Raw genomic sequence first — 13289 nt, forward strand, 5'->3', positions numbered from 1 at the left:
GGTGACTTGTTATGGGATGTGCAGATGACACTCTGCAGCAGCAGAGGAGGTAGGAAAGGAGGAATTATCCTTAATACCAGATGGTAAAATCCAAACTGTAAGTACAGATCAGGAGCCAAACTATTCTAATGATTCTGGATTACCTGCTAGCCGAAGAAGGAAGTGTTTGTGGTAAATGAAATGTTTCCAATTGTTATTTGAAAATTGATGGCAATGGTGAGGGAGTTAAACAAATCACATCAGAGACAGGGAAGTTAGCCCATGTTCCGTCCGAACTCGGAAAGACTGGAATATTGACTTGTTTTCCTGGCTTCTCGGGAGCCCCTGGGTAAAACGAATCCTATTTTGTTATGTGGTTTAGCCACCTTATTGTTTTTGCCATGTGCTGTTCCATGTTTTATAAGATTAATTCAACACGTTGTAACTAACATGCAATTTGCTATTATGATTTCACCCAATGGCATTAAACAAATTCGAGTAGTACGCCGAAATGTACAGTCGACAATACAGATTATATAGTTAACACAATAACAATTTAACAGCAAACAGGAATCTGGGAATAATTAACTATTAACAATTCATACAACAATGTAGGCTGATGAAGAATACAAGTAGAATAGCAGAGAAAACAACCATCAGGAACGCACAGACGGGGATGTGGTAACATTTTTTATACTTTTCCACCTCCGCCATAAGTTCTTGACGTGTGACAGCAGAAAAACGCATCCTCTGCCTAAACAACGAGGAAAAAAAAAAAAGGGGGGGGTTTGATTCCCCTTTATAATGAACCATACAGGTTAGACGTTTAAGAAACACTCACCTTACGGGATGTTCAGAGGGGGAAATGCGCACTCCAGACCCTTCCTCCCTGGCAGGTGACATGGCGGTCTGATGGTGAGAAAACATTGCATTGAAAGCAAGGACCTGTCATTTGGCCATAGTGCCATAAATGTTACCATTAACAAACTTACCGGAGTGGTAAGCTCGGGAAATGGGTCCAAGACTTCATCTGGACACTCAGCAGCCATCTTTTATCGTGTATGCCTTTGAACATGCGCATGCGCAATTTTAAACCCCACAGAATGTACTGGAACAATCTGGAAAGACCGCGCATGCGAAATCCCTGTAGTCTAGCCATGGTAGTGACGCATATATGTATATATATATATATATATATAAAAAATGCTTAAAGAAACTATAGTATTTATAGTTCATTTATTACTTAAGTGGAATGTATAGTTATAAGTGTTGTTTTTAGGTTTTGTTTTTGTAGGTTATTATTATATGTATTACCCAACCCTTTTGATTTATTTTGAAAACCGTGTGTTAGATGTAAAGTAAATTCAATGAATCATTTGACAACCAGTAAACAACAAATAACAATTTCTTAACAAACATGAACTAGAAGTTGAATAACAGAATAACAGTCCAGCAAAGTCTCATGTGAGGTGGAAAACAGGCTTCTTCACTCGTGAGTCCAGCACGGTCCTGAATAATGTCGGGGTGGTAACTCCATTTGTTCCCTCCACGATAGTCTGTCTCTGGTCCTTGGTATTTTTCTTCACGAGGTAACGAAAATGAACAGAAACAAATAACAAGTCACATGGTAACTGCTGGAGGTCAACAGTTTTCTTTTGTTTATATAACAGTCTCTCGCACTCTGCTTTGGTATCCCACGGGTTCCACTTCTCGGGGCGGATTGCGAGGAAGAGATCGCACTCTTCTGTACCGGCGTGACCAAAAACACTCACAAAAGCACATACTGATGGGTACTGTAGTCACGATGGGACAAAGGCTGAACAGCAAAACCGTACAGACTGTGTCGTCTCCTGCTCCCATCTTTTCCAAAATGATAAGGATTGTTTGTGGCGAGACAAACGAATTGGTCCGTGACCCTCCTGGTCAAGATTCAGGCTAACGCCCTGACCAAAACTGCACAATGAAAATGCACGCGCAGCCTAACCTTAAAGGGGCATGAAAATTTACCCCTTTAAATGCCCACCTCTTGGCTCTTGATTCTTAACCCCCACAAACAAACCTTATATATGCTAAGAAATGTTTTATTGTGCTTTGTTATGTCATCCTGTTATGATAATGTTTTGAAATTAGCTTATGACATGTTTGAGTTTTGAGTTGTTAGCTAACGTTTGTTAGGGATTTATAGTTCTTGTTAGTCATTTGTAGTTATTGCCTGTTATTGTTTATTGATAATGGTAAATGGGTTTAATGCTTAGATAAAGATTGTTAACCTCCTTTGTATAGTTGGCAGAATCTTTTCTCTCTCTCTATCTATGCCACCCACGGAGCAGCAATGTTGAGCCACGGGACGGTGTGAAGGACGTTATTGGGACATCGCTATCTGTCTCACCATTGCTGGCTGACCGCAAAACAACACAGAGACAGAGATACCCAAATCACCCAGAATAGGAGATGTCCGGGGAATACCCTGCTTAAAACACCCCACTTCCAGACATTTATGTTGGGTTGTTTGCCGATGTCTAAATTGTAATAGAGATTGGTCCTGTGTTTCATTTAAGAGACAACCTTACTGTATGAAATGTCACAATGATTCGATACGTACCAGGGGACCAGAGGATCAAGTGGAAATTCGTAAATTATTTTGTGGATGGGAACTGTCAGTACCTGAACTTTGGGAAGTACATGAAACAGACTGGTACAGAGTTTTAAGAAGTGTACTATAAGATTCGCCTGGAAACGGACACAACAACCAAACAGGTGGAAATATATTTAAGAGATAACTAACTCTTTAGACCTTGGAAATTATTGACAGGATAACAGCAAAATTCCCCTCAAGACTACCTGCTGCTGCCGAGAAGATATTGATGTCCTGTTGCTCTCTGCAAAAGAGTAGACGAGGAAGGCAGAGATGTACTGAACAGTGGGGAAATGAAAGCTAGTATCCTATTAATGGTATTGATTACCATGACTTTAAAAAAAAACAAAAAAAATGAGCATTACTCTTCAATTGGACCTTAGGTTGATGGGAAGATTCAATAGAAGTTCGGTACAACGTGACAGCCGGATCCCCAAAATTCCAAGTTAAATTGGAAGATTTAGTCTTTTATGAACTAGACCCACCCGGTCGATGAGAAAGAACAATAAAACCTTTTTATCTCTGCCCCAGTTCGAATCCAGGGAAAAGCTATTGCAATTTCCCTAATCACTATTACTGTGCATACTGGGGATGTGAAACCATAGCTTCAAACTGGGACGTAGCCATTAAAAATAGATTCTTAACTATAACATGGGGACCCGGAGGATGCAATCCGCCAGCTCCTAGCTGGGATAGACACGTAGAGGACCCCCATCTTGGCAACTGTAAGCTTGTTATGTACTAGAAATCCTGCAGCCTAATGACCACGGATGGCTATTAGGACGAACCTGGGGAATAAGATATTGGGAACCTGGAGCTGCTAGAGGGGTCTCTTCTATCTAGTTCCCCCAGTCTCTCCCCAAAAGGCAAGTAGTCCTGCTCCTGGCAAAGTTTGATGGCCCTCCACTGAACTTGCTCACGGATGAAAGACCACTCTCTCTTGCACTGGGGCCTCAAAATTATACCCAGGGAGCTGGACACAACCCAGGGACTGCCAGGTAGCAGCGTACAATCCCCTTCCTCAGTCCCCTGGCTATGCTGCTCTTCATACAGCCCAGGACACCGTTAACCTTCTCAGCCGGCAGGGCACCCTGCTGGCTCATTCTCAGCTCACTTTCTGCCAAGACCCTCTGGCTATTCCCAGCAAAGCAGCTCTCCAGCCAGGCAGCTCCAGCACGTGCTGTAGCAAACGGTTGTTCCTCCTACTCTCCTTCCATGAAGGTACGCTTACCAGACTTCTTCTGTCACTTCACCAATGTTCACTCAGGTGACAAACAGAAAAATGCAGGCAGCTTCCTACCATGCAATTTGATATGCGCCATCACTCCCATCATGTAACATGGACACCACAATTTTGCTTAGAAGATAAGACTTAGATGTGGATGCAGGAGAGCTGTGACACCTCCCCTGTGCACAGCACAGGCTGAATGACCAGCTTTTCTGGTCAACTGTATCTGCCTGAAAACTGGATATTTACTGCAGGTCGATACTTGAGCGTATTCAGGCGAGGGAACAGCTGGGGAAATGGTAGGTGAAGAACTAATTGCTTAGTGAAAAGGCTGCTTATTCCGTCTGACGTGCGGAATTAAACTCTGTAACTCGGGGTAAGTTATAAAGCGGGGTGTTTATTGCGGTGCCGGGTGCAAGGGGGGTCGCTCCTCCTAACTTGCACACGTAGTTTTACTCACGATACTTATTTACACAGTGAAGTTGGTTAGTTCTGCCCAAAGCCTACACCTACGAGATAATTATGGGTTAGTTGCCTTCTCGCTGCAGTTTAAAGGTAGAGTTCATTTTAAATTTCCTCCCCATGCTCCCCGGGCGGGGGGGTTCACTCTCTTCGGGGGGCCATTTGAGTAGGAGGTCGGGATCTCCCCCACCACAGTGATTGTACCCCGGTGTCCTTGAGCCTTACCCCTTCAGCAGCCCGTTTTCTTCCAGCAGCTCGCAGGCCCCTGCCAGAGGCTCCGTATTCACAGGCCGGTGGGGCTCAGCTCCCCCTGCCCTGGCTGCCCCCCGAAGCGCTGAGCGGGCGAGCCTCAGCCCCTCTCTGCAGGCAGGGAGGCTCCTTCCCGCCTGCCGGTGGCTGCTGGCCCCGGGGAGGCTCCTGCCTGCAGCCCGGCTTTCGGGGGGCACCGCGCTGTCTGGGGTCGGGGGGGCACAGCCCTGAGCGCTACAGCTTGCCTACCGGCAGGCAGAGCCGCTCGGCGTTAAGGCCAGCGTAGTTTTTGCGTGTGTTTGGTCGTGATTTGGCTTCCGGAGAATAATGCTTTTGAGGTATGATGGCATGAAATCATGATTGAAACAGAGCAGGCATCTGCAGGAGAAATACCAGCTTGGGTGTAAGTCGGTGAACTGTATTGCCTCTCCCCAGCATTACCGTTGTTCGTTGTTGGAGGGAAATCGGTCGTGACAGAGGTATTGTTAGAGTTTACCTGTCCAATGAAATGCCAGAGACTGGCCAGTTAGAAAATGTGATTTATTAAAGCAAGCGACAAGTAAGCAAAACAGCGCTGGGCGGCCGGGGAGTCTCCTGCTCCACCAAGGGCGCGCAAATTCAAGCAAGCTGAGCAAATTCAAGCAAGCTCTTTCACTCACTCTTTGTTGCGGATGTCTTCAGTGAGCTGAAGGCTCTCCCTGTCATGGGCACTGTTGTTATGCTCCAAGGACACCGTGATTGTGGTGTTGATTGGTTCCGGCCCAAGCTCAACTATAAAGTGCCAACTCGAGGGAGGAAACTAGCTGTTAACTTGTCCTGCGATGGAGACATCAACAGAAGTGCCTCGGCTCCTCAGCATGTGACCTCTACTTGGGAGGACTATGTCTGGTTTCAAGCACCAGCGGCGCTCAAAGGCTTTCACGAATGACCCACACTCTGTAGAACTTCAATGGAATATCGAATAACCTTTGGTGCCGCTTTAAGTGATAACTTTATCAAATACAACTGTGTATTCTTGTCTGTCTGGATCCTTTATTCAGGGTGTCTACTACCTTCCTGTAGTTCAACCGTGTCCATCTGTTTTCATCTCCTGAATGGCTGTTGAAAGCAATTACCCTTTAAGGCACAGCTGCACAAAGATACAGTGATTCTTTGGGGACCTGAGTTATGGTACAGGAGACTAATTGGCGCATTGGGAGTAAAACTTTCCTGCTGTGTACTTGCTGAACTGGCAAATACTGGATAAACCTTTTCCCTCCCGAGTTTTAATGCGGCCATTACTAAATTAGCTGATTGCTTGGGACTCTCTCTGGGTAATGTACATGACTATTAATACACTTGGCCTTTACTAAAAAGGCTATAGCCATTCTTACCCGTAAAAGGAGACCTTTGTAGTCTGATCAGGCTTGAGTGAGTACTCGAGTGTTTGCCTATCTATTTGATAAAATTAGACTTCTCTATAACTCAATTTCAGTTACTTAATAATCCAAACAAAGAGTGGGACTTCTGAGTAATTGGGAGGTCTTGTACTGGTGACAAAAAGAGATTGATTGGCCCTGTGGAAGTGGGGAAGCACGTCTTCCTATTTTTTTACTAACCTTTAGCCCAACAGCCTTGACGGTCAGTTAGATATACAGTTAGAACTAAAAGCAAGCGGTTTCTGCTCTAACCCTCTTCAGAGGAAGTTAGGACTGCGGCGAATGAAGAGACGGGACGCAGCTTGATGCAAGCAAATGTCAATTTATTGTACAGAAGCACGAGGTTTTATACACTTTCAGAAGCTGCGCGTTTGAAACAGATTGGTTCTTGAAGCTAAGCCTTGCATACTAGGCAATCCCCGATTGGTGGTTAGCTGCCATCAATTAACAGCAAGGGGTTACCTTTCCTTGGCGCCATCCGTCTCCCACTCCCCTGTGCTCTGCAAACATGCCTCATCATGTTAATCCTTGTCCAGACAAGCTCGAGCACATTCCCCTCAGCAAATGGATTGCCACGCATGGTCCTAGTTTCCAGCCCGCTCCTGGATCTCCCCCTTCCTGTTGCACAAAAAGAACCTTTGAAACCGAACGAGTAAAAACAAGGTATAAGTAATAGAACAAATAAAAAACCAACTGAGACATATTATCAGTGTCAAAATAACCCGCTGTCTCTGTTCCGTACAATTTGACAATTGCCCCTTTTTGTTTTTGAACAGCTAGGACCAGGTTTGCCATGTTCTGCAGGGCCCTTGCAAACATGACAGCAACCAAGGTAATAGCAAACAAACAATACTGCTAGTTGAGTGAATGGATGCCAAAAAAGACTGAAATTTTCTCAGATTTTGATACCATGTTGCTGCAATGGGGCGCCTAAAATCCTCGCAGCACATACCATCCAAATCCTCACAGCCATGTCCTTGAACCAACAACAAAAAGCAGTGGCAATTTTGACTCACATGCTTAACTGCCTACCAAACAAGGTGATTTAACTCTTTAATGCTTTCCCTGCTGTTACTCCGGATAAGAGAAGAACCGCTGCGACACGTTCCCATCATAGCCTCCTACTACATATAGCATCTACAGAAAGACAATGATCGACATTCAAAGTGTAAACAGTATCATCTTCTTTTGGATTAACATTATACATAGGTGGAAGGGCACACCAAAAAAGAACTGGTTCAGTCAAAAAGTTCGAAACATAGTGTGCCTTCTCTGAACATACCTCTGGGGTCATTCCCTTCGTTCCCTCTTTTTTTATGCAAAGAGAAACACTTCCACCAAAACAGAGAAGCCCCTATTTACATCTCTGAGCCCGGACACAAACCGCAGCTGTATGCGCCACCAGGCTCAGGGCAGGAATCATTCATGCCGTTGCACAGCTATATATCTCTACAAGCATGCAGACACCTATTAAACACTAGATAACCATGTTTATCTTTCCTATTCTCCTTCACAATACCTAGCTGTTTCTCCCATTAGTTTCCAGCCCGCTCCTGCATAGGACTCCTGCCCCAATATGCTAGCTTGTTCTCACTTAAGACAGCAACAATAAAAGTTAGTTTCTTGCTTGCTTTTACTTCTAAGTCTTAGACTCTTCAATGTTTATGAAATGTGAAGAGGCGGTGAGGCGAGTGTGATCAAGTTCAGCACTATCTTTACTTGTCAAACTCCTGTTCAAAGTCAGAAGGTATTACTTGGGAGCAGAACTTGAGCCCTTTCTTCTGGCCTGGTGTCTAGTGCAGAATGGGAGAAGGAGGGAGGGTGAGAAACACTTGAGAGCTTTGAACAGTGTGTCAAAACTAGGTGTCTGCTGGACTTAACCTTCAGTCAGCTACTTAGAAGTGTCTGTAATGTAGTGAGCTTAACAGCTCCAAACAGCTCTATCCCATTTGAAGAGAAACTCGAGCCTACTGGTAGCAAGGTTGCTTGCAGCTTCTTGCTAGCAAAAATTGCACGATGGTGTGATAAGAATCGTTTGAAATGAGGGTAAAGGTTGAAGTAACCTGCTACGCTTGGTGCATATTTTAACTTTACCATTTGGAATGGAATGATAAAGAACGAAGAGGAAATTAAGTTGGTATTTTTGAGCTTGGAGCACACTAGGAACGCTGTCTCTGCCTTGTTATCCATTAAACATCTGTTTACATAGTGTAGTAGCTGCTAAAGCTAGCCGTAGGGGGAAAACCTGTTAGAATGAAGAAAGCTGCCTTGTGTGCAGCTGCCCACTTGAATATGTAATTCCTGGTCTCTTGAATGAAACATAACTTGAACGTAGGAGTGTTTGTGCTCAGGAGATCAAAACCCTTTACACTTCCACCAAAGCTGCTTGTGATGCATATTTCAGACGCTAGCACTCGAGTGTTTAAAGAAGCTTTTAAACAGAAGCCTTCGTTCTAAGGATCAAGGGGCTGGTTTCTTTCTACTCTCTTCCCCAGATGAGTGCAGTGTTTCTGCAGTAAACCGTTCATGTATTCTGTTACACTTGAACTATGAGTGCAGCAATGATACGGTGCCGGGAGTGAAAGAAGACAAGTTGCTTATTTTGGGGTTTTTTCTTTTATTCTTTAGAAAAGCTTTAGAGCTTCATTAACAATTTTAGTACTGTAATGATTATCAAAATGAAATGTTGTTTTCTCTATGTGATTACATTGGATTTATTTGATCCCTCAAAGTAAAGGTTCTGCTGGTGGCAGAACAACTTGCTTCTGTTCTATATATGTATCTAAAGTGCATGTTCACAGCTGTTCCACCTTTCTGACAAAGTGCATGATGTCTTGTGCCAGAAGCTTTGGTTCCTCAAAGGCAGCAAAATGCCCTCCACGTGGCATGTAAGAGTAAGTGATGATGTTCTTGAAGACCTCCTTTGCCCAGACCCGTGGTGTATGTACTAGCTCCTGAGGAAAAAGCTGCAGTCCCTGTGGGAACATACACTGCAAACCTAGAGGACATTAACTAAGTGCCTTTTTGAAAAAAGTCCTGGGGAAATTCTATAAAAACCTCCTGACTCTAGTAATTGCCACAGTCAGCTGGCAGAGCTTCACCGCAGCGACACATTTTGTGGTTTGTACTCTGCTGAAAAGCTTTGCTTGTATTTGAGTCTCCTTGAGTATGAGAATATTATACCCAAAAACGTAAAGTAGAGCCAACTTCGCACACGGTTCAATCTTGAAACGTTTCCTATTTTTAAACTTACCTTGTTTTACAGTTTTGCGATAAATGGCAAGACGCATCACCTCTTTGTGACAGTCAGAAATGAGCCTGCTCAAGTTTACTTTAGAATTTATAGTACCAGCGTAACGAATGAGTTGAGGAAAGGTAAGCTGGCTCGGTCTACAAAGGAAAAGACTCTTCTATTTGTTTGTGTGATCAATCACATGGAATTCCGTTCTGCAGCATTTTCTGGTCAGCCTCTCTTATAGTCATCTTAAAGTCAGTGGCTGTTAGAAGGTGCTTGGTTTGTTAGAAGGTACTGCTCTCCAAATTGCTTCCCCAAGTTTGTGCTTAACACTTGTAGTCGTTAGTTTTATCCACCACTAAGCCGTATGCTTCCTAATTCAGTTTAAACGTCTCTCTTGGAAATGCTCCTGATTTTCTGTTTTGTTTTAACTGAACTGAGCCAGAGATCACATTTGTTTGGTGACTAAGTATATAGACCTGTAGTTTGAACACAAGACTGAATATAGTTTGATATGTCCGCTGCATTGTCTTGGCTACAAGTTACTTTGTGTGAATTACAGGTTCAAAAGAAAAATGACTCAACTATTTTTATCAAAAGAAAATAAGAACTTAGATTATTTTTTTTAACAACTTAAGTTTGCTGTTTTAAAGTAATCTAAATGTTTATACAGGCAAACGTGGTTCAATCTCATTTGCAAATCTTTCTTACACCTACCACTTCATTACCTGGCATCACCTGTTAGACCAGGGTCCTTGGAGATGTTCTCCTTGTAGAATCGCATTGAGGACACAATGGAGGATGTCACGCAATAAATCATCACATTGGCCAAAAGCTCATCAAGAGTGTATTTGTTATTGATAGAAAAAGATGAAGACGTTTCATTGGAAGCTGTTTCTCAATACGCTATATTGGGCTCATGCCCTGAAGAACAGTTGTTCTTGTTCTCCACTTGTTTTCAAGCAGCAAATTAATTGGCACCCATGTGCCCAGAGCAAAACTGCCCGGTGCTGAAGCAGTAGTTTGCAGGCGGTCTGCTGTAAGTTTACACTACTACTTGTCATGTGTAACCTTTCATGCTCAAAATTCAGCTTTGGCCAGTCTTTTACCTATCTCCTCATTAGTTACCATTGCTCATTCTTTTAATGAGTCCTCTCATGGAAGAGCACCTGTTTTCTTACCTTTCCAAGCCTCCATCATCTTTATGCAGAAATGATTTATCTCTCCAGGTAGAGAATTTTTCCAATATATATGCAGCAAGCCCCCCAGGGGAGTCATTCAGTCCACAACCTAATTCAAGAGAAGAAGAGAACCATTGCAGTTGCCTGGCATTGCAAATACTTCAGTGGGAGTTAAACTGGACTTACATCAATTCTTCAGAGTTTTCTATGAGAATTCAGTAAAGAGTGCGTTTTACCAGCCCTGGTAGTACTTTATTCTTGAAAAGTTCACCCCAATGGAATTTTGGCTATAACTGACAGCACTATAAAGTTGAGCAATTCCTATACAAAAGAAAATAGGAGTTAAGAAAATCCTCTGGGCTTCTTGGTAATGTGTGGCAGAAAGAGCAAATTCAGATGTAAAGGGATTACACTCTGAAAAGAAATTTCAGATAAACTGTTTGGGAGCACTGTCCTGCTTAGGATGGCTAACTGGGACCCTGAGTGCTGTTCACTTTCTATGTAATTTAAACAACAGTGGAGTGTTGTGTATCTGCTATCTGCTCCTGCCTTTGGGGAATGCTAACAAACATTATAAACACAGCATATTATATCTGTGTTTTAACCTGTAAAACGGGTGGGGATTACTTCAGCAGTGGTAGAGCTTGCCTTGGGAAAATTCCTGTACCACACTCCAGGCTGTAGTTTTACAGTATCCTTAGAATTGCCTACTCTCAAGTGTATTTTAGTGTGACTTTAGCACTGAATGACTGCGTAGAAGATGATGCACAATGTGATTTCAATTTAATAGTGGACATAGTTAATGCAAAGTAAGTTTGTGCATTGGCACAACAGTTTCCCTGTGCTGTCAGGCCTAAAGTGATTTGCTACACATCAAAGTCATGTAAATGCTTTGACCAGCAAAGGTAGGGCAGGCTAAAATGTGCCAGCTAACATATGACCCGTCTGGAGGTGAGCATTTTCTGAGCTGAAAGCTGTCTCCGAATCACTGTATTCAACTTTCATGGACTGGATGCTCAGAAATACCAGTCTTGTTTGCAGCTTACTAATGATTCAACCTGTACACATCTTAGGTACCACAGCTTCTGGTGAGTGAAAATACTGTAGCTTTGCTTTAAACCTGCCTAATGAGAACTAAACTGATAATATAGATATTTTTTGAGACTAAGCAGGGAATATGTATTTTTTCCCCCTATTTATTTTCTGCCTTTCACAGTGTGCTACAAAATCCCTGCTCTTCTTTTTTTCTAGGTTAAAGAGTCCTAGACTATGTACAGTGCTTGTAGGGAAGCTGCTTGGTCACTTTAGGGTTCTTTTTCTCCCCTTCTTGTATTCTTTTGATTATAAAATATATTAATGAAACAGGGGTGGAACAGATTCTAAATATCATGGATTTAGTGTTTTGTCTTACTCTCTTTTTGCTTTCTTTAAGAGTTTGTAAGATTCTCTTAAAGTCTGAGCTGGCTGACGTTTCAAAGCACTGTCCTTGACTCTTGGATTCTCTCACATAGCAGCAACCAAACTAGAGCCCATTGTGATTTTCTTCCTCTGCTTAAATTGCTTTGGACTTTGTTGACATCAGTTTTTATTGGCCAGTTTAATCAACCAGTCACTTAACTGCAGAGAGTTACAAAACCATTTATCTTTAGATTAAACCAAACCCTGGATAGGTGTCAGATTTTCACTTAACCATTCACTTTTATCTGTAGAGAAATTAAGATCATATTGAAAGGTACGGGTGCCAGCACAGATTTTTGTGATACTGTCTCTCCCCTGGAACTTGCTTACTTATTTATATTCATGAATTCTCATGTTAACTAGTTATTAACCCATGAACTTAATCTTTTTCTTAAGGCAGTTTAATGTCTTTAAGAACACTGGGGGAAGGAACCTCAACAAAACTTTTCTTGGAAATTAAATATGTTCCATTACTAGATCCACAGCTTCTTGATCCTGCCAGAGCTCTGATATTTGAAGCATGATTTCCCTGTGATATTATCACCTGTAAATGAATTCTCCTTTTAAAAACATTTCTGCTAGTTTTCTGATCAGACACTAGACATACTGGTCTTTGTTTTTCTGGGGGCTGTCTTCATTGTTTGGCTTTTGAAAAGAAAACCCAAAAAACCCCAACCTGGTATCTGGTTTGTCTCCTTTTATTTCTCTGATATTGCAATCAGTTCAAGCAACAGACTAGGCATTAGCTGACGTTTCACTTTGAGTTTCCTCTTTTCCAGTTAAATGCCAGGATGGGGTGCTATTCCTTCTATGGTCTCCGTACCTGATGCCAGTCTGAGACAGCTCTGCTGTCTTTCCTGATGAGGGTTTATTTCAATAAAGGAATACCCCATAATCTTTGATAATATTATACAAATAAATCATGTAACTTTTCTGAGATGGCCATACCTTTCTTCAGACTCCTTATCTACTGGTCCCACTACATCATGCTTCTGGCTTCAGGTATTATGGCTGTGTCTACCTTTCTGCAAGTTTCACATTGCACTTGCTTATGGTATTTTTCTTGTTTTCACCCACATTTATTTCTAGAAGCTTCAATGTCAGGGTCCCGTGCTTTACTTTAAGAGGCTTTTTGCAAAGGGGTTCTTTGCCATAGAGAAGTGGTATGCCATTTAACAGACCTTGAAAAGTGATATTTGTAGTCTCCGTCTTTTTTTAAGCGGTTCCTTTTCACTTCCTTTTACACAGCTCTTGTCCCCATGTCTTGCATTCAGTCACCAGAATTCATTGCTTCTCAAACATGGTTGGCTTTTGTTCAACTATGTGTTTATACGCCTTAAGCAGTCAGTATACAAAGTTCATAGTGATATAGAGAAGGTTCATAACCTGCAGTGTCTGGTTTGGTGGCTTGGATGTGTATCCAGACTCTCGCAATAGTTCATGT

The sequence above is a fragment of the Falco punctatus genome (genome assembly GCF_963210335.1).
Source record: "Falco punctatus genome assembly, contig: scaffold_52, whole genome shotgun sequence".
NCBI lineage: Eukaryota > Metazoa > Chordata > Aves > Falconiformes > Falconidae > Falco > Falco punctatus.